At 44.4% G+C, this 21,336-nt stretch overlaps 1 long non-coding RNA gene across 1 annotated transcript; it reads left to right on the top strand.

The window, feature by feature from the left end:
* Nucleotides 1-2,353: 2,353 nt before the first annotated feature.
* LOC133230533 (uncharacterized) lies at nucleotides 2,354-17,310 on the top strand. Its single transcript, XR_009730884.1, has 4 exons — nucleotides 2,354-14,417; nucleotides 15,516-15,697; nucleotides 16,257-16,418; nucleotides 16,575-17,310. It is a non-coding gene; the product is annotated as an uncharacterized LOC133230533 (long non-coding RNA).
* The last annotated feature ends 4,026 nt before the right edge of the window (nucleotides 17,311-21,336 follow it).

The following is a 21,336-nucleotide window of genomic DNA, read 5'->3' as shown; positions in this document are numbered from 1 at the left end:
ACAAAGCAATAGGGTTTAGGTGGTGAGCAAGGACTCTGGTCAGGCTGCCTGGGTTTGAATCCTGACTCAAAAGTCAGACGGGACTTCCGTGGTTGGTGATCCAGTGGCTAAGACTCTTTGCTCCCCAGGCAGGGGCCTGGGTTCAATCCCTGGTCAGGAAATAAGGTTCCACATGCCACAACTAAAGATCCTGCATGCCACAATCGAAGATTCCATGTACCTCAACTAAGACCCAGTGCAGTCTAATTAATTAATTTAAAAAAGTCAATCTGGCATTAGGCCAAAGTCAGTCTGGATTGGAAGATACATTTCAAAGAAACGGTGTGCAACCTGCCTGCACACATATGAGACTCAGAGGCCAGCACTGACTGCTGTATCCTTCCGGTGTCCAGGCCTGTGAGTTTACGAGGTTTAGTTTGAGGATGGTGGTTACTCCATGTCCCCTTGTGTGGCCTCTTTAAGTGCAACAGCTCAGCTTCACCTTCTTTCAAGCTTCTGCACAGGCAGAGGGGGATAGTTGGGGGGCTGCTCAGGAAGAGAGGCCACAGCCCAACTGGGGGACAGTGGGGATTCAGGGAAGGCTGTACCTGGCTGGCTAAGAGTTCCCTGACTCCGGAGAGGTGGTTACAAGCTAGGACTAGACTGGAGGGCCAGGAAGCTGCTGCCAAATTTTCTGGAACATCTACAAGAGCACCTGGGATCTTCATTTTTTTTTATATTTTTGGTTTTTATGGCCATGCCTTGTAGCGTGTGGGATCAGTTCCCCAACCAGGAATCAAACTTGCATCCCCTGCACTGGAAGCTCCGAGTCAGGGAAGTCCCTACCTGGGATCTTTTAATCTAACATTCAAGTACCTTCATCAGCTCTAAGCAACGTGGGCCTCATTCATTCAGCTAAGTACTGAGTACCATGTGCCAGGCACTGCCTAAAGCTGAGGACGGGGGGTGGGCATACAGGCACTGGAATACAAGGGTTCTGACAGCTGGAACTCTGGGGGCACAGAAGACAGGCACCTGCCCCAGTGGAGGGAGGGCTTCCAGGAGGAGGCGAAGCTGCTCAACTCTCAAAAGTCGTGGGAGAAGGGGGCTGACTGGCCCCTGAACTGTGACCAGGAAACGGTGGAGCATCTATAGTGACAGTTCCACCAGAACAGAATTCATGGGAGGAGGAGGGGGGGACCCTAAATGAAACAGGGGGAGGAATGGACACTGGACAGGCAAAAACAATAGCAAAGCTGACTGCAGTCCAAGTTCTTTGCTCTCATTCTCTGGACTCTCCCTGGCTGCTCTTCCTGGAATTTGGACTTGAAACATTCCCTCCAGTCTGTTTCCTTGTCTGTCTGGCCTTCAGGCACAGGCAGGATTATTTTTGTTCCCATTTTATTAAATTTGGGGAAAAAATGAATTACACAAATAATTACTTCTATTCCCCACACCTAAATTAATCACTATTAACATTTTGCAATTTGATCTCTGTCATTTTCCGGACATATACTCTCCCTCATCAATGAATAATATTGGGTTGGCCAAAAAGTTCCTTGGGGTTTTTCCATAGGATTTTACGGAAAAACCTAAGGAACATTTTGGCCAACCCAAAAGATTGTTTTCAGTCATTTGCTTTATAAGAGAACTGCCTAGAACCATCTGGTAGAAGCTCCATGGTTATGATGGATGCATGAAGCTGACACTGCCCAAACTGTCTAAACAGTGTTACCATCACTAGAAGTGGTCACTTCAGTTCAGTTCAGTTCAGTCGCTCAGTCATGTCCGACTCTTTGCAACCCCATGAATTGCAGCACACCAGGCCTCCCTGTCCATCACCAACTCCGGAGTTCACTCAAAGTCACGTCCATTGATTCAGTGATGCCATCCAGCCATCTCATCCTCTCTCATTCCCTTCTCCTCCTGCCCCCAATCCCTCCCAGCATCAGGGTCTTTTCCAGTGAGTCAGCTCTTCGCATCAGGTGGCCAAAGTATTGGAGTTTCAGTTTCAACATCAGTCCTTCCAATGAATATTCAGGACTGATCTCCTTTAGGATGGACTGGTTGGACCTCCTTGCAGTCCGAGGGACTCTCAAGAGTCTTCTTCAACACCACAGTTCAAAAGTTATCAATTCTTCGGAGCTCAGCTTTTTTTATAGTCCAACTCTCACATCCAAACATGACCGCTGGGAAAACCATAGCCTTGACTAGATGGACCTTTCTTGACAACGTAATGTCTCTGCTTTTTAATATGCTGTCTAGGTTGGTCATAACTTTCCTTCCAAGGAGTAAGCATCTTTTAATTTCATGGCTGCAATTACCATCTGCAGTGATTTTGGAGCCCAGAAAAATTAAGAAAAATTAAGCCACTGTTTCCCCATCTATTTGCCATAAAGTGATGGGACCGGATGCCATGATTTTCATTTTCTGAATGCTGAGCTTTCAGCCAACTTTTTCACTCTCCTCTTTCACTTTCATCAAGAGGCTCTTTAGTTCTTCTTCACTTTCTGCCATAAGGGTGGTGTCATCTGCATATCTGAGGTTATTGATATTTCTCCTGGCAATCTTGATTCCAGCTTGTACTTCTTCCAGCCCAGCGTTTCCCATGATGTACTCTGCATAGAAGTTAAATAAGCAGGGTGACAATATACAGCCTTGACGTACTCCTTTTCCTGTTTGGAACCAGTCTGTTGTTCCATGTCCAGTTCTAACTGTTGCTTCCTGACCTGCATATAGGTTTCTCAAGAGGCAGGTCAGGTGGTCTGGTATTCCCATCTCTTTCAGAATTTTCCACGATTTATTGTGATCCACGGAGAAGGCAATGGCACCCCACTCCAGTACTGTTGCCCGGAAAATCCCATGGATGGAGGAGCCTGGTAGGCTGCAGTCCATGGGGTCGCTAAGAGTCAGACACGACTGAGAGACTTCACTTTCACTTTCCACTTTCATGCATTGGAGAAGGAAATGGCGACCCACTCCAGTGTTCTTGCCTGGAGAATCCCATGGACGGAAAAGCCTGGTAGGCTGCAGTCTATGGGGTCACACAGAGTCGGACACGACTGAAGCGACTTAGCAGCAGTAGCAGCAGCATTGTGATCCACACAGTCAAAGGCTTTGCCATAGTCAATAAAGCAGAAATAGATGTTTTTCTGGAACTCTCTTGCTTTTTTGATGATCCAGCGGATGTTGGCAATTTGATCTCTGGTTCCTCTGCCTTTTCTAAAACCAGCTTGAACATCAGGAAGTTCACGGTTCATATATTGCTGAAGCCTGGCTTGGAGAATTTTGAGCATTACTTTACTAGCGTGTGAGATGAGTGCAATTGTGTGGTAGTAGAGCATTCTTTGGCATTGCCTTTCTTTGGGGCTGGAATGAAAACTGACCTTTTCCAGTCCTGTGGCCACTGCTGAGTTTTCCAAATTTGCTGGCATATTGAGTGCAGCACTTTTACAGCATCATCTTTCAGGATTTGAAATAGCTCAACTGGAATTCCATCACCTCCACTAGCTTTGTTCGTAGTGATACTTTCTAAGGCCCACTTGACTTCACATTCCAGGATGTCTGGCTCTAGGTGAGTGATCACACCATCATGATTATCTTGATCATGAAGATCTTTTTTGTATAGTTCTTCTGTGTATTCTTGCCACCTCTTCTTAATATCTTCTGCTTCTGTTAGGTCCATACCATTTCTGTCCTTTATCGAGCCCATCTTTGCATGAAATGTTCCCTTGGTATCTCTCATTTTTTGAAGAGATCTCTAGTCTTTCCCATTCTGTTGTTTTCCTCTATTTCTTTGCACTGATTGCTGAAGATGGCTTTCTTATCTCTTCTTGCTATTCTTTGGAACTCTGCATTCAGATGCTTTTATCTTTCCTTTTCTCCTTTGCTTTTCGCTTCTCTTTTCACAGCTCTTTGTAAGGCCTCCCCAGACAGCCATTTTGCTTTTTTGCATTTCTTTTCCATGGGGATGGTCTTGATCCCTGTCTCCTGTACAATGTCACGAACCTCAGTCCATAGTTCATCAGGCACTCTATCTATCAGATCTAGGCCCTTAAATCTATTTCTCACTTCCACTGTATAATCATAAGGGATTTGATTTAGGTCATACCTGAATGGTCTAGTGGTTTTCCCTACTTTCTTCAATTTAAGTCTGAATTTGGCAATAAGGAGTTCCTGATCTGAGCCACAGTCAGCTCCCAGTCTTGTTTCACTTAACCAGATGTTAAGTGCCTCCTGCTGCTGCTACTGCTGCTAAGTCGCTTCAGTCATGTCCGACTCTGTGCGACCCCTAGAGGGATGAAAAAGAAGTACACCAACCCTAAGTCTTGCAAAAAAACCCCCCAAAACAACCAACTCCTCCCCCTTACCCCACAGAAGCTGAAACGAAGCCTGCAGATCTAACTGGCAGTTTACAAGATTGCTGAGGATTGTGGAGTCTGCTTAAGACACCTAACGATGCAGGCCAAATCCAGTATAAGGACAAATTCTGCAAGAATTTGAAGAAGCCTTGGTTTCTTCAACAAATAAATAGTATTTAAAAGGGAGTTTCTGGGACTTCCCTGGTGGTACAGTGGATAGGAATCTGCCTGCCAGTGCAGGAAAGCATGGGTTTGATCCCTGGTCCAGAAGGATTGCACATACCATGGAGCAACTAGGCCTGGGCACCACAACTGCTGAAGCCCACACGCCAAGAGCACGTGCGCAACAGGAGAAACCACCTCAAGGAGAAGCCCGTGCACTGCAACCAAGAGTAGCCCCCACTTGCAGCAACAAAGACTCAAAGATAAAATCAAAGGGGGTTTCTGTTAGAGGAAGAAAAGACGTATCAACCAAATGTAATGCGTGGAAATGTTTGAATCCTAATTCAAACATGCTAAGGGTAGAAAGGCACTTCTGAGACAGAAAACTAAACACAGACTAGATATTGCTCTTGTTGTTTAGTTGCTTAGTCATGTCCAACTCTTTGTGACCCCAGACTGCAGCACCCAGGCTCCTCTGTCCATGGGATTTCCCAGGCAAGAATACTGGAGTAATCCTGACAGCATGTAGCAGTATTTAATAAAGTGTTTATAGGCAAAATAATAGGATGCCTGGAATTCATATTAAAATACTCAAGCAAAAAAAATTTTAAAAGGAGAGGAAAAAAGTGGGGCAAGGAGTAGCTGAAAAAAGAGTGTCAAAAATATTGAAGTGGTTGAGGTGATGGGTAAAAGGGGATGCAGTATATATTCTACTTAATAATGTATGTTTGAAAATGTCCGTAAGATTTTGTTTGAAAAATGTATTTGGCTGTGCCTGGTCTTAGTTGCAGCATATGGACTCTTTGTGGCATGTAGGATCTCGTTCCCTGATCAGGAATCAAACCTAGGCCATCTGCATTGGGAGGACGGAGTCTTAGTTCCTGGACCACCAGGGAATTCCCCATAATAAATTTTAAACTTGCAATAAAGACTCACTTTGTGTTTTCCTCAGTGTGATCCCTTATCTCTAGGTGAGAAAAGTGGAATTCCTAAATTTAAGGAAGGAGAATTTTCACCTCAACAAGAAATTGCCAAATTTTTCTCCAGGTGTTTGTAATGAAGGGATTCAGGATATTATACCCCAAAATAAGCCCCTTGGCAGGCTGGATATTTTAAGCCAACTGGAAAAACAGCAGTGCAGAAAGGACTCCCTGACCTTCCCCTGAAGCAGGTCATAAAACCCTCACATGAGAGGTGCCCTCCCTCTGCCCAGAGGGAAGGAGTATGTTTTCTCCAAGACTGAGGAACACCAAGAGGAATCTGAACACAGAGGCCTTGCTGTTTCCGCTAGTGACACACTTATACTCCTTTCCATCCTATCACATTTTGTCACACCCTCCACTCTTCATCAAACGTAGCAAAACACTCAGGTCTAAGCAATTCTTCAGGTCATTTCCTTATGAAGGCTCCTGGTCACATCAAACTTAAATAAATCTATATTCTTTTATCTTGTTAATCTGCCTTTTGTTACAGGGTCCTAGCTAAAAATTTTGATAGGTAGATATTTTTCCTCCTCTTACAGTAACAACTTGCCTTCTCACCAGTTTTCCCACAATCCTTAAACACTTGTTGATATTTTAATTTCTGTTAATTTGATGGATAAAATGGTATCGTATAATTGTTTTAAATGATGTTTTCCTGGTGGTTGTACCTCTTCATTCTTTTTATACTACCTACATTTCTCCTGAAAGCTACATTTCATATCCTTTGCCCATTATTTCCTTGCCTTTTTCTTATAGTTTTTCATCTGTTGTTGTTTAGTTGCTCAGTTGTATCCAACTCTTTGTGACCCCATGGACTGTAACCTGCCAGGATCCTTTGTCCATGGGATTTCCCAAGCAGAAATACTGAAGCGGTTTGCCATTTCCTTCTCCAGGGGATCTTCCTGACCCAGGAATCAAACCAGCATCTCTTGCTTGGCAGGCAGATTCTTTACCACTGAGCCACCTGGGAAGCTCATAGTTTTGTCATATTCTGATACTCAATTTTTATTATGTTACAAGTATTGCTTCCCAATTTGTTCCTTATATTTAAATTTTTTTATGCAAGCTATCTTGCATCCAAAGTTTTAAACTGTAACGTGACCAAGTCCGTCATAATTTTTTTGCCGTCATAATTTAGCTGTCTTGAGTGACACCCACATCCCAAGTTTTTATGCAGATGACACCACCCTTATGGCAGAAAGTGAAGAGGAACTAAAAAGCCTCTTGATGAAAGTGAAAGAGGAGAGTGAAAAAGCTGGCTTAAAACTCAACATTCAGAAAACTAAGATCATGGCAGCCAGTCCCAGCACTTCATGGCAAATAGATGGGGAAACAAAGGAAATAGTGAGAGACTTTTTGTTTTTTTTGGCTCCAAAATCACTGCAGATGGTAACTGCAGCCATGAAATTAAAAGACACTTGCTCCTTGGAAGAAAAGCTGTGACCAACCTAGACAGCATATTGAAAGCAGAGACATTACTTTATCAACAAAGGTCCATATAGTCAAAGCTATGGTTTTTCCAGTAGTCATGTATGGGTGTGAGAGTTGGATCACAAAGAAAGCTGAGAGCCGAAGAATTGATGCTTTTGAACTGTGGTGTTGGAGAAGACTCTTGAGAGTCCCTTGGACTGCAAGGAGATCCAATCAGTCCATCCTAAAGGAAATCAGTCCTGAATATTCATTGGAAGGACTGATGTTGAAGCTGAAACTCCAATACTTTGGCCACCTGATGCAAAGAATTGACTCCTTGGAAAAGACCCTGATGCTGGGAAAGATTGAAGGCAGGAGAAGGGGATAACAGAGGATGAGATGGTTGGATGGATGGCATTACCGACTCGATGGACATGAATCTGAGTAAGCTCGGGGAGTTGGTGACGGACAGGGAAGCTTGCTGTGCTACAGTCCATGGGGTCACATAGAGTTGGACAAGACTGAGCAACTGATCTGAACTGATCATGAATTTTAATAAGAATGCTTAATTTTTTGCCACCAAATGTTTATCTTACATTTTTACACATACAGTTTATCTAAAATAATATGGTATTTTCTTCCTTTAGTCAGTTTGACCTTGACTTACTTGAAACATCTTGCATTTCAGAGATAAATACTATTGGTCAACATTCTTTTATTATCTTCAGTCAAGTTGTTGTTGTTATTTAGTCACCAAGTACCAAATCTAAAATATGTAGGCAAGTCTTTCTTCAGTTCAGTTCAGTCGCTCAGTTGTGTCCAACTCTTTGTGACCCCATGAATTGCAGCACAGGCCTCCCTGTCTATCACCAACTCCGGAGTTCACTCAAAGTCACGTCCATTGATTCAGTGATGCCATCCAGCCATCTCATCCTCTGTCGTCCCCTTCTCCTCCCCAATCCCTCCCAGCATCAGAGTCTTTTCAATGAGTCAACTCTTCGCATGAGGTGGCCAAAGTACTGGAATTTCAGCTTTAGCATCATTCCTTCCAAAGAACATCCAGGACTGATCTTCTTTAGGATGGACTGGTTGGATCTCCTTGCAGTCCAAGGGACTCTCAAGAGTCTTCTCCAACACCACAGTTCAAAAGCATCAGTTCTTCGGCGCTCAGCTTTCTTCACAGTCCAACTCTCACATCCATACATGACCACTGGAAAAACCATAGCCTTGACTAGACGGACCTTTGTTGGCAAAGTAATGTCTCTGCTTTTGAATATGCTATCTAGGTTGGTCATAACTTTCCTTCCAAGGAGTAAGCGTCTTTTAATTTCATGGCTGCAATCACCATCTGCAGTGATTTTGGAGCCCAAAAAAATAAAGTCTGACAGTTTCCCCATCTATTTCCCATGAAATGATGGGACCGGATGCCATGATCTTAGTTTTCTGAATGTTGAGCTTTCTTTTTCCCCTAATTTGGGACTTTCTGAAGCTAGGACAAGGGCAGGGTCCCTTATCCAGGGCCATGCCTTCTCACTCCCCAAAACACACACGTGACTCAAGGCTCTCTTTTTAAAATCCCAATGTGGGTATAATTCCTAAAATTTTGATCTGTTACTACAGGGCCTAATGGTGCAAATGACTGTTGAGAAAGCACATATTAAAGATGGCTTAAAGAAACTAGGAGATCATATTAAGCAACTGAGGATGTAAATCAATGGCCTTGGATGAGTTCCTTAACCTCTGTGTGCCTCAATTTCCCTAAATGTAAAATGAAACCAGCTCCAATACTTTAGCCACCTGATGCGAAGAGCTGACTCATTTGAAAAGACCCTGATGCTGGGAAAGATTGAGGGCAGGAGGAGAAGGGGATGACAGAGGATGAGATGGTTGGATGGCAACACTGACTCAATGGACATGGGTTTGGGTGGACTCTGGGAGTTGGTGATGGACAGGGAGGCCTGGCGTGCTGCGGTTCATGGGGTTGCAAAGAGTAGGAGGCAACTGAACTGAACTGAAGATTCTGAGTCACAGATTTGTTTTGAAAAGCCCATGATAAACTATATGAAAAGCAACCAGTACAATGCCTGGCACACATACAGGTATTAATGTTTTAGCTGTGATCATTACTGAAACAGAGCAGAATGCTATGGTCCTTGCCCTCCATGTCCTCTGCCTGCCTTTTGTCTGTGGAAAAACTTTAGACAAAGAATAATTTTAATCAGAAAAATGAGAAAATGCAGAAACAAAGGAAAACAGTCAAGGAGACCAAATAATAATAGCTTAGTCATTAAGCAAAGTCAAGGACCTTTAGCTCCTTCTCAAGGGCTATAGATTAATATTTGAGCCACATCTTGTGAGCCATCTTATAAATACTGAAACCCCTCCACCAGCTGGAGGAAGTTAACTACATGGTGCCCATGATATAAGCTGCCACAATTTCAAGAACTGGTTTCATCGAAACAGTAACTGACCCTGGAACTAAAGATTACTTAAAACACTGAAGATGACCACGGCCAGACTAACAACCAATTCGAAGATGACTGTCTCCGTTTCTATGTGTAAGCCCCTCCTTGTCTATAAAACCTATTGCCCCCTGACTGCTTGTGGGGGCTAGTGAGGGTGGTGAGAGGGAGGTGCCCAGAGAGGTGGGAGAGGGTGGGGTACGGTGCGGGGCGGGGAGGCGGGGGGCCGGCGGTCAGCCTTTGGGTATCTGCCTTCTCCTCCTCCCTGGCTTGCCAGCATCCAAAATAAAGCAAGCTTTTCTTTCCACAAACCTTGCCTCTTCATTGGCTTTTGGGCAGCAAGCAGAACCCTACTTTTGGTTACATTACTGTCTCTAACTGCTTTGAAGGCAGCTTCAGACGCTGGTGGGCAGCGAGGGGAAATTCTCCAGGATCAAGAGGCCAACTGCCAGTTTGTGGTCTCCACTCCGCCTCGCGTTAGGGTCCTGCCTCCTTCTAGGCTTGAAAAAGGCGGATAATAACGACCACGCCGCAGTGACTAGGTGGCTGCCTAACCGGATTAACGGACGTGAGCTCCTGGAACCTCTCCCCTGGCTCACCAGCCCGCAAAGAGTGGCTGTTTCTATGAGCCGTGTTTGCTTTCCACAGCTCCACCAACAGTAAGTACCTAGCTTGTGACCGCCGCCAGGTCCCCGCACGTATGGGAACCTTCGCTTACTCTACTCCGCTTACCACACGCCCTGCTGTCCTCAACGGCAGCGGCGGCGGCAACTTTGAACTCACGCCGGGTGACCGACGGACCATTCACCTGTGTAAACGGCCCGCCAAGACCAAATGACCCCCTGCGCGCAGGCGCAGTACGTGGCAACCCCCCCCTACGCCCGCGGGCTGGTGACCCCGCCCCCAGCCTTGCTAGCCGCCCGCCCCTCCCAGGGCGGCTGGGGAGGGGCGTAAAGGCAGCACCGGCTCTGATTGCGCAAGGCCTAGTCACGAGGGCGCCATTTTCTTCCCGGCTGTGTGCCGCTAGGGTCTAGCGTGTGGAGCGGTGCCTGGGAGCGTTCTCTTGGCTAGTCTGCAGCTGCGGTGTGCGGCAGCCTCTTCCGGGGCGTGCAGTCCCAGCTGGCCGCGCCTGGAAGCCCTCCGGGCTCAGTGGGCGGGGCCCCACACCGGCGTTCATTTTAAGGCGAGGAGAACGGGTCTGTGACTACCCTGTGCGGATTAATTTTGAAAGTGATGGGTAAGGGTCCTGGCTTGAGACTCCTGTATTTATGTTGTTAATTTTGATGGGAGTCCAGCTGGAAGCTGCTCCAGTTAACAATGAGTTCTCAAGTCTGGAGAGGTAAAGGAACTTGAAATGTAGGCTGATTTTGTTCCGCTATGGGGGCTTCCATTTGAGCAGTCGGTAATGAAGTTAACAAATTTTTAAGAACATCCAAGTTGTCTGAAAACGTGTGGTAAAGGGAGCAGAATGAGAGGAAAGGGGAGGAATTCCTTTTTTATCTTGAGGAGTTTCCGTTTCTGCTGCTGCTGCTGCTAAGTCGCTTCAATCGTGTCCGACTCTGTGCGACCCCATAGACGGCAGCCCACCAGGCTCCCCCGTCCCTGGGATTCACAAGGCAAGAACATGAGTGGGTTGCCATTTTCTTCTCCAATGCATGATAGTGAAAAGTGAAAGGGAAGTCGCTCCATTTCTAGATGGTGGCAAAGGAGAGAGAGTTTGGGAGACCTAACCTACAAACATATACCAAAAATAATCTTTGCAATGCATTTTGATATTAGCTGGTGTGAGTTAAAGATTCCGAATGAAAATAACTAGGGTGAGGCCTAACACAGATTTATTCCAAATGGAAACAACGCAAATATTAGAGGCAAGAGGTGTATAGCATGAAATGTTGAAGGCCCTGTGATATGCTTGATAGTCTTGTCCTTTTTAAGAAGGAACACAGATGAAGGTGAAACTGAAGAAAATGAGTCTTTCCCCAAAGGAGATAGAAGATGGGGAGGATGAGATGTCAGAAGATAAGGACAGTGGCAGTAGAGATGAGGAATCTATATGTACAGTGTGGAGCAGAGTAACATTAATTTTAACAGTCAAAATCCAGAGTAAAGCACTTAAACTGCACTATTTAATTTAAAAAGTGGTTTTATGAGCACTTCCAACTAGTTTCACAAGCCCACTGTAAACTCCGTACCAAAATCTAACACAGTCATTTTTTAAAAATTGGAGACCACTCTTAGGAGCATTGGAGAAGGCAATGGCACCCCACTCCAGTATTCTTGCCTGGAAAATCCCATGGATGGAGGAGCCTGCTGGGCTCCAGTCCATGGGGTCGCTAAGAGTCCACACGACTGAGCAACTTCACTTTCACTTTTCACTTTGATGCATTGGAGAAGGAAATGGCAACCCACTCCAGTGTTCTTGCCTGGAGAATCCCAGGGACGGCAGAGCCTGATGGACTGCCATCATGGGGTCACACAGAGTTGGACATGACTGAAGCGACTTAGCAGCAGCAGCAGCTTAGGAGCATAGATGCAAAAATTCCAAACAAAATGTTAGCAAGTTGAGCATCAGTGTTATGTAAAATGGATGATGCATTGTGACTAAGTGCGGTTTATTTGGTAAGTGTTATTTGTTTGAAAAGTGATAGTGATTACCTAGAGATACTGGTTTGAAAGACAGTTTCTTGGTTCTTAAAATTGCTTCCTTAAATTCCATTAGTTTGCATGCCCATCAAACATAATGTTTCCATATTTATCCTTTTGGCATGTATTTAGGTCCCTAAAATGGTCTGCTTCTGGCTAGGTGAAAGTCGCTCAGTTGTGTTCAACTCCTTGTGACGCCATGGACTAAACAGTCCATGGAATTCTCCAGGCCAGAATACTGAAGTGGGTCACCTTTCCCTTCTCCAGGGGATCTTTCCAACCCAGGGACTGAATCCAGGTCTCCTGCATTGCAGGCGAATTCTTTACTAGTTGAGCCACAAAGGAGCCTCTTCATTAATATTTGAACATAGATAGGTTAAGTTGGGTCTAGAAGAATTGAGGTGGGTGACTGGGTACACAGCTAAAGAATATTGAATGCCTCCTCTGTGCAGCCACTGTGTTAGGACTTGATACACTATCTCATTTCATCCTCACAGTGACCTTGTTAGGTAGACTGAATAGGGTTAGTGAATGGAAAGTAAATTATCCAGGGGGGAGGGGGATGGTTGAAATAGGTGAATGGGATTAAGAGGTAAAAACTACTAGTTATAAAATAAGAAAGTCACAGGGGTACAGCACAGGGAATATAGTCAATAATATTGTAATAACTTCATATGGTGTATAATCTGTAAAAATATGAAATCACTGCATTGTACTCAGATGGTAAAGAATCAGCCTGCAATACAGGAGACCTGGGTTCAATTCCTGGGTTGGGAAGATCCCCTGGAGAAGGGCATGGCAATCTACTCCAGTATTCTTGCTTAGTGGGCTACAGTCCATGGGGTTGCAAAGAGTCAGACAGGACTGAGCAAGTAAGCACAGCAAGCACTGTGTTGTACACCTGAAACTAACATGATACTGTATGGTAATGTCAGTACCTCAAAAAAAAGTAAATTATCCATACACACCTTTGATTGTAATTGAAAACACATTAAATGTGTACTCAGGAGACTTCCCTGGCAGTCCAGTGGTTAATACAGGAGGTGCAGGTTTGAACCCTGGTTGGTGAGATGATCCCACATGCCTTGTGCCCCCAAAACCAAAACACTAAAAAAAAAGAAACAATGTTGTAACAAGTTCAATAAAGACTTTTAAATGGTCCACATAAAAAAGTCTTAAAAAAAAATATGTGTATTCATTTGCTAGTCTTTTGATGTGGGTCACTGTGGCAGGAGTTTATTTTCTCTGTATAAAGTATACCCAGAGTGTATCTTCTGCAAGGCCTTGTCTTTAAAATTTGTTTCTTTAAGGCAAAGCAAAACTGAAAAAAACAACCCAAGAAAGCAATTTGAATAGACTCCTACATCTACATTTTTACAGTTTTTCCCATTCTTTTATGGTTGCTCACCCACACCTAATTTGACTGCAGTTTTTAAACATTATCAAGTGTGTCCAAAGCGTTCAAATTTGTTTTCATAGATTCAGTAACTTTTTGGATTAATTTGATTGGTTTATATGAAATTTATTATGTAATTGAAACTGCAATACACTGGTCATATACAAGCTTTCAAGCAAAGATAGCTGAAGCTTATTAAAGATTATTTCTGATCATGGGGGACAGAAATGCCCAGGTGTACTGAGTATGGCATACGTGCTTTGCATCTCCCAGCTATCAAGTTAGTAACTCTTGTTTGGAATTGAGATGGTCATTTAATCCTTTCACAGACGTAGCTTGGTGTGACATAGTTAAGTGGACAAAGATAGGAGAGCAACTCCTGTTCTGTGGTGTCCCCAGTACGGTGCATTAACTCTCTATACCAGTCAGAGCCAAAAAATTTCCTGATGAACGTAACTTTTGTTTTGAAACCCAGACTGTATTAGCTCAGAGGAAAATAGTAGTCACATTATACTTTCCTTAAACTGAAATGCACGTGATATGATTCTAGACTGTTCACACTGGCAACCCTTGGTCATTCCTCTTTAAAATGTGTTGCCTGGAACAGTTTGCTTTGATGGGTGCAGCATATGGTCCCTTTCACATGCTTTCCCTGATCCCATGTCATTCCTATGCCCGGTGAACTGGTCCTTCATCTTATGCCTATAAATTTTGTTCATAACCAGTAATGCTAATCACATATTATAGTTACTCATCTCTTCCTGTGATGTGGGTTCAGATCTGTATGTGTAATCAGTTATGTTTTATGTTTTGCTGGGTCTGCCATGATATCACAGATGTATGGATGGCTGAAAAAACCAGAAATTTACTTTCTTACAGTTCAGGAGGCCAGACAGCAAAGATCAAGCTGTTGGCAGATTGGTTACTTCTGTGGCACCTCTCCTTGGCATGTAGATATCTGACCTTTGGCTGTGTTTTCACAAGGTCATCTACTGCCCATAGTTCTTCATTTTTGTATATGGTGAGTCTTCATTCAGTGTTCTGCTAAAATTTTCATCTTTAGTCATTGAGTTTTGTAATACCATGCCCGATTTTTAGTGGCTCTGGATGGGAATTGGTGGTGTGATTGGGAAGCACGAGGTCCACCTTCGGGGGCCTGGCTCTCATTCTTGTGTATATTTCAGGTGCCAGTGTGGGGCCCTCTCTTGTGTTTTGCAGAGCTCAGCATGTCTGACTCTTTGTAACGCTATGGTTGGACTGTAGGCCCCCAGGCTTCTCTGTCCATGGGATTCTCCAGGCAAGAATACTGGAGTACTCCAGAGGATCTTCCCGACTAAGGGATGGAAACTGCGTCTCCTGCATCTCCTGCGTTGCAGGTGGATTCTTCACTGCTGAGCCACCAGGGAAGCCCCCCTTTAGTGTTTTACTTGTGTGTGGAGATTTGGGACTCCACAGGCACGTGGAGCCACTTAGACAGTAGTTGATTTGGTGTGTTTTCTTAGGCGGTATCTTGCATAGGTTTTAGAAATCTAGATCCTTTCCTGTAGAGATTCTGATTTGAAAGTTTTAAGTGAAGTCCCAAGAATTTCCCCCACCGCCCCCTTTTTTTTTCTTAGACAAGCATGCCAGGTGATCCTGGGGCTGGGAGCTCTTTTACTGCAGAAATTCATCCTGGAGAAATCAGCATGGATGCTAACACATGGGCCTGAGCAGACTTTGCACTTGCTGACTCTGCAGTGTGACTGCCACCTCCTGGCCACAGGGGAGATACCTCTTTATTGTTGCTCTTCCTCTAGCTCAGTTGGTAAAGAATCCACCTGCAATGGAGGAGACCCTGGTTCGATTCCTGGGTCGGGAAGATCTGCTGCAGAAGGAATAGGCTACCCATTCCAGTATTCTTGAGTTTCCCTTGTGGCTCAACTGGTAAAGAATCTGCCTGTAGTGAGGGAGACGTGGGTTCAATCCCTGGGTTGGGAAGATCCCCTGGAGAAGGAAAAGGCTACGCACTCCAGTATTCTGGCCTGGAGAATTCCATGGACAGTCCATGGGGTTGCAAAGAGTCAGACTCAACTCTCACTTTCACTTTTTCACTTTCCTCCTCCTGGTTGTTGTCTTTCAGAAGAATAGTAGGAAGATTGCTACCGCTCCAGGAAATAAAATAAGGAAAAGAAAAGTTTCTCAGTCCTGTTTGCTGAGAAGTTAATATCACCATGCAGAAAGGGGCCAAGTTTCCAAAAGACAGGAGGATTGCCAAGCTCGAGGACCATGAGAAGAGGGCTGAGAACTCTGGGGAGGATGAAGGTAAAAACTGTGAGTTGGATCAGTGTGAGGGAGGTAAACAGACCCTTCTTGGGGCGTCCTGCTGGTGACTACAGTGCCATGGCACATGCCTCTTGGAGGGCCTCTGTGGAAACACCACCCTTCGCACCCCTGGCCGATTCCCCAGACTTGGTTTGAGGAGTCCCAGTGGACATTAGGCTTCTTCTCTCCACATGAACAGATTCAGAGTTTTATCTTTGAATACTGTATATTATTTGTTTCTCTCTTTGTGCTTGTAAACCAAGCAGGTTAATTGTCCCCTAGATTTGACTCTCAGTGATTCTTTTATCCTAATGGCATCTGTGTAACATTTTAAATGGTATTGCTTCCAAAGCAGTAATTCTCAGCATTGGTATTAAAATACAGTGGCAGTACATTTTTAATTATTTCAAAATAAAAGGTTGAAATGACAATGAATTTTTTTGTCTTAGATGTGTGTATATAGTCAGACTTACGAGCAGTTACTCCCAAAGATGAATTTGTTATTTTCATTCTCAGCAAGTCTGTGCAGTAGTAATTGATTAGGTGCGTTTTCATTTAGATTCTAGAAAAGAAACCTTGTGTCCTATACGGGCCAAGGGGAGAAGAGCCTTTCCCTGGGGGTGGAGGAAAATGATCAGGATCATGAGGATGATGACAAAGGCTGAGAGGAAGAGGAAGGTCAGAAAGACTGAAACCACATTGCAGGTGGATTCTTTACCAGGTGAGCCACCAGGGAAGATCCTGGTATGGACTGCAGCATACCAGGGTTCCCTGTTCTTCACTGTCCCCCAGAGTTTGCTCAAATTCATGCCCATTGAGTCGGTGATGCTGTCTAACCATCTCACCCTCTGTCACCCTCTTCTTCTTTTGCTTTCAGTCTTTCCCAGCATCATACCATAGCCTGGATCCGCTCCCATGGCTCGGACCACAGAGAGTTCTGTGCTTTATTTGATGAGTTAGATGCCCAATATGGAAGTGTGTTCTGCTCCACAGGACTGAAGTGGCTGAGTCGTGGTGTAGTCATAAGGCAGTTTTTGGAACTGGTGGAAGAAATTGACTTTTTGATGTCCTCTGGAGGAGAATCTGTGCCTCAGCTCACGAGTAGAGATTGGGTCAGAGACCTCGCCTTTTTGGTTGTCATTGTGACACATCTAAACATGTTGGCTATTTCTCTAGAAAGGCATTCACAGGTGCTGGCACAACTGTATGATTCAGTTGACTCATTCCTGGTGAAATTGTGTCTTTGGGAGACTCATTTGGCACAGAGCAACCTGGCCCACTTTCCTATGCTGGAGTTAGTTTCTGAAAATGAAAATGATGGCCTGCACTACATACCTCAAATTAAAGAGTTGAAGACTAAATTCCAAAAAAGATTCTCCGATTTCACACTTTATGAGAATGAACTAATACTGTTCAGTTCCCCTTTCTCAATTAGGATTCATAATGTGAATGAAGAGCTACAAATGGAAGTTAGTGAATTACAGTGCGATACCAACCTGAAAGCCAAATACCACGATGCTGAGATTCCAGAATTCTACAGATATCTTGGGAATGGTTACCCTAAATATAAACACCATTGTGCAGAGATTCTGTCCATGTTTGGAAGTACTTATGTTTGTAAGCAGCTATTCTCTGCTGTGAAACTAAAGAAAACCTAAATGTGGCTCCCAGTTAAAGGATTTAAGGATGAATTCTCTGCTGTGTGTTGCAACACAAGGTCCACAGCCTGATGTTGACTGACATCTTGTGGCATAAGAAAGGAATGTCAGATTTTGAATTTCAAATCTGAAGAGTAATAATTTTTGGAACTTTGAACAGTTATTTCTATTTCCAAATTATATTTTTTTTCAATGTCAAATTTAAAGTGCAATCTCTGGCATTGCATATTTGTACCTTATAGGATATAAAAATAACATTTGATTATATCCTGGCAAGTTTATTTTCTTCTATACTTCGCCTTTCTAGCACTTAGACTATTCAAATTGATAAACCTCTGCCCTAAAGGCAGCCATACTTTCCTTAAAGGTACTTGTGAAGCAGGGATGTGAACCAGGGAGTCCGCTGGAAGAACAGAATGTTTAGACACCTTGTGCAACTCTGCCCATAGGAAGACGGACATACCAAACCGGCCGAGGGGCTCAGGCCGGTGTGCACCGATAGGCCTTCACCAGGGTAGATTCTCTGGGCACCACATGAGTCACAAGGCTGATGTCCAGGGGTGGGATTCCTCTTCCATTCTGCCAGGCTCTGAGAAGGCCAGAGAGCCACCCTGTCGTCCAGGGAAGGAGAGGCAAATGGCATCAATGACCCTCAGGACAGCCTCCCAGCGGAGGTCTTGGCCACTAAGGAGGAGAAACTCAGCTGGACAGTCACCATGGAGCAAAGGGGGATGGAGGCTTTAGGACAGATCTAAACCCATGGCTCCAGTCTTGGCTGGGCCATCAGTGCTCTCCAGAAGTCTTCCATTTCTCTTGTCCTCATGACCCCCTCTTCTCCCCCGAAGCCAGAGCATTCTTCTCTCACTCTCGTTTGGTAACATCACCTACTAAATAAAGCCCTAATAGAACCCCTCCCCTCCCATCACCTGTACACTTTTTGTGGGTCTGCAGCCTCCTCACCTCCTAAGGTGCCTTCCTCCTGCCCCTGACTGATCTCCACCCCTCACTGCACCCCAGCCTCCATCCCCTGCCTCTTTAGGGCTTTCCTCCATCCTCTACCTTTCTGTATTTCTGGGATTTTTGGTGGTACTGGCTCCTTCCACCAAAATTAGACATGACCACGGAGGACTTCCCTGGTGGTCCTGTGGCTAAGACTCCACATTCCCAATGCCAGGGACCCTGGTGTGGGGTCTTCTAAGCTCATTCACTGTTCGTTGTGGTTCAGCTGCTAGGTCGTGTCCAACTCTTTTGTTACCCCATGGGCTCTAGCCTGTCGGACTTCTCTGTCTGTGGGATTTCCCAAGCAGGAGTACTGGAGTGGATTGCCGTTTCCTCCTCCAGGAAGGCATGGTCTCTGAGAGTTGTTTGTACACCCACGTTCACAATGACTAAAATCCAAGTGTCTCTCAATGGATTGATGAATAAGCAAAATGTGGTTTATACATACGATGGAATATTAGTCATCCTTAAAGGAAGAAAATTCTGACACATACTACAAATTGATGAACCTGAGAACATTATGCTAAGTGAAATAAAGCAGACTCAAAAAAAAAAAAAAACCCAGTGTGATTTTACTTATTTGAGATGCTTAGAGTAGTCAAAAATCATAGAAGCAGGAAGTTGAACAGTGATTGCCAGGTCTGTGGGGCGGGAGGCTGGGGAGTTCTTGTTTCATGGGTATAGAGTTTCAGCTTTATAAGATGAAAAGAGTTCTGTGGATATATGGTAGTGTTAATTGCATAACATGAACATATTTTATAACATCGAACTGTGCACTGAAAAAAATTAAGACGGTAAACTTTGTTTTGTGTATTTTACCACACACACACACAAAAAATCGAAGGAAGAAACTCCCAAACTTCTCACCTAACATGGGACCACAGAGCCCCATGTAATAGGGGCTCCCCTGTCTCTCTGACCTCCACTTCACTCCCCACGGCTGAGCTTTCTTTATAGTCCAACTCTCACATCCATACATGACCACTGGAAAAACCGTAGTGTTGACCAGACGGACCTTTGTTGGCAGAGTAATGTCTCTGCTTTTTAATGTGCTGACACTGTTATTACCAGGGTATTTGCCAAGTGGTGGTTTTCAGGTTTCCTCATTTTACATTTATGGGTTAGAGTCTACCATGAGAAAGGATTTTTCCTCCACCCTCCTTTATTTTATTTATTTTTTACTTTATTTTTTTTTAGCCACACCACTTGGCTTGTGGGACTCTTAGTTCCCTGACCAGGGATTGAACCTGGGCCCTCACAGTGAAAGCATGGAATCCTAACCACTGAACTGCCAGGGAATTCCGCTGCCTTTATTTATTTATTTCTTCACTCATTCAAATATTTATATTGATGTGGATCTGCAGATTCTTATTTTATTCTGTAGGTTCTTATTCTATGGATTATCACCCATTACTAGCATTGTTTTGTCTGTTGTATTGTCCCTGGTTTGGCATGGGGACGGGACATTCAGGTTGCCTCCTTGGGTCTACTGATATGTCCCAGTATGCCCCCCATTATTCTTTGAGCTCTTCCTTCCCTTCCGACCCCATAAGATGTTGGCGGCTCATCTTGTACTTTCCTTGCCACAGCCCTGGAAATAGCCATTTCTCCGAGGAGTCTTGGTGCCTGTTATTGGAGAATGGCTTTAGACGCCAAGATCTAGGAGCTGGGTGAGTTCACTGGTGTTGGGCAATATGAGTTGCAAGCCATCTCAGTTGTCAGAGTTAGGAAGCATATATGCACACACATTCTCATCCAAAGCTATTTCTATATCTTATCAATATATATTTTTGAAAACCATGAGTTCACACTGGTGCCCCCAGTTCCAGTTCAACATCATGGTGTTCATTTTAGCCTACCCTCATTCCTTCTTTACTCTTTTTATTTGGCTATGCTGGGTCTTCATTGCTTTGCATGGCTTCCTCTTGCTGCTTTCAGCAGGCGCTCTTCTTGCGGTGCGAGGGCTTCTTACTGTGGTGGCTTCTCTTGTGAAGCACACACAGCTCCAGGTGCGTGGGCTTCAGCAGTAGCAGTGTGTGGGCTTAGAGCTTGTGGCTCGAGGATTCTAGAGCTTGGGCACAGTGGTTGTGGCACATGGGCTTAGCTGCTCCAAAGCATGCAGGATCTTAGTTCCCGGACCAGGGATCGACCTGTGTGCTCTACCTTGGCAGGTGGATTCTTTATCTACTGTACCACCAGGGAGGTGCCTTCTTCCTTATTTCTAACTTGTTTCTTTGACAGTGAGAAATCTGGCTTTTATTAGTCACCATGTATTTACTTACTTACTTAGTGCTAAAATACACATAAGCAGTTTCTGGATTTTTAACTCAGCTCTGTGAAAAACAAACCTGCTACTCAGAGTGCATGCTGTTCTGTTTTTCCCCAGAGTAGATGGTCAAATACTCTTTTCTGAAGTCGCTCAGCTGAGTGTCCCCCAGTGTCCTCAGTGTCGTGATGGTCTCCATTGTTGCACAGTTGGGCTCTTTTGTTTCTGTTTATATTCCACTTTGGGTCGTCTCCACTCCCCTATTCCCAACTGCCTGTTGATTAAAATTTTGTTTAATTTTTGCAACACAGTAATGATTCTAAGAATTGGAACTGGAACTTCTCTCGTGGTCTAGCAGTCTACTTCCATCTTAGGGAGCTCGGGCTCCATCCATGGTCAGGGAACCAAGATCCCACAGGCCACACAGCATGGCCCTAAAGTAATAACAACAAAGTCGGAACTACACAGAGAAGTGTCACTCCCCATATGCCTTCTCCCTGGCCCCGTTCTTCACACCCTGCCCCTTCCACAAGTAAGCAATCTTGCTGGTTTCTGGTTTAGCTGCATTTATTACCGTATTTCTTTTTGCACATGTGTATAATTTCTAGTTCCCCTTCTGTACATGATAGGTAATAAATAGATCACTTTTGCATTTTGCTTTTTTCACTTTGCAGTTTCTTAGCAACCATTAGTAAACATTTTGGGCCATTATGTTA

The sequence above is a fragment of the Bos javanicus genome, chromosome 2 (genome assembly GCF_032452875.1).
Source record: "Bos javanicus breed banteng chromosome 2, ARS-OSU_banteng_1.0, whole genome shotgun sequence".
Classification (NCBI taxonomy): domain Eukaryota; kingdom Metazoa; phylum Chordata; class Mammalia; order Artiodactyla; family Bovidae; genus Bos; species Bos javanicus.
Note: the sequence above shows the minus strand (reverse complement) of the source record. Positions and strands in the feature narration are given on the sequence as shown.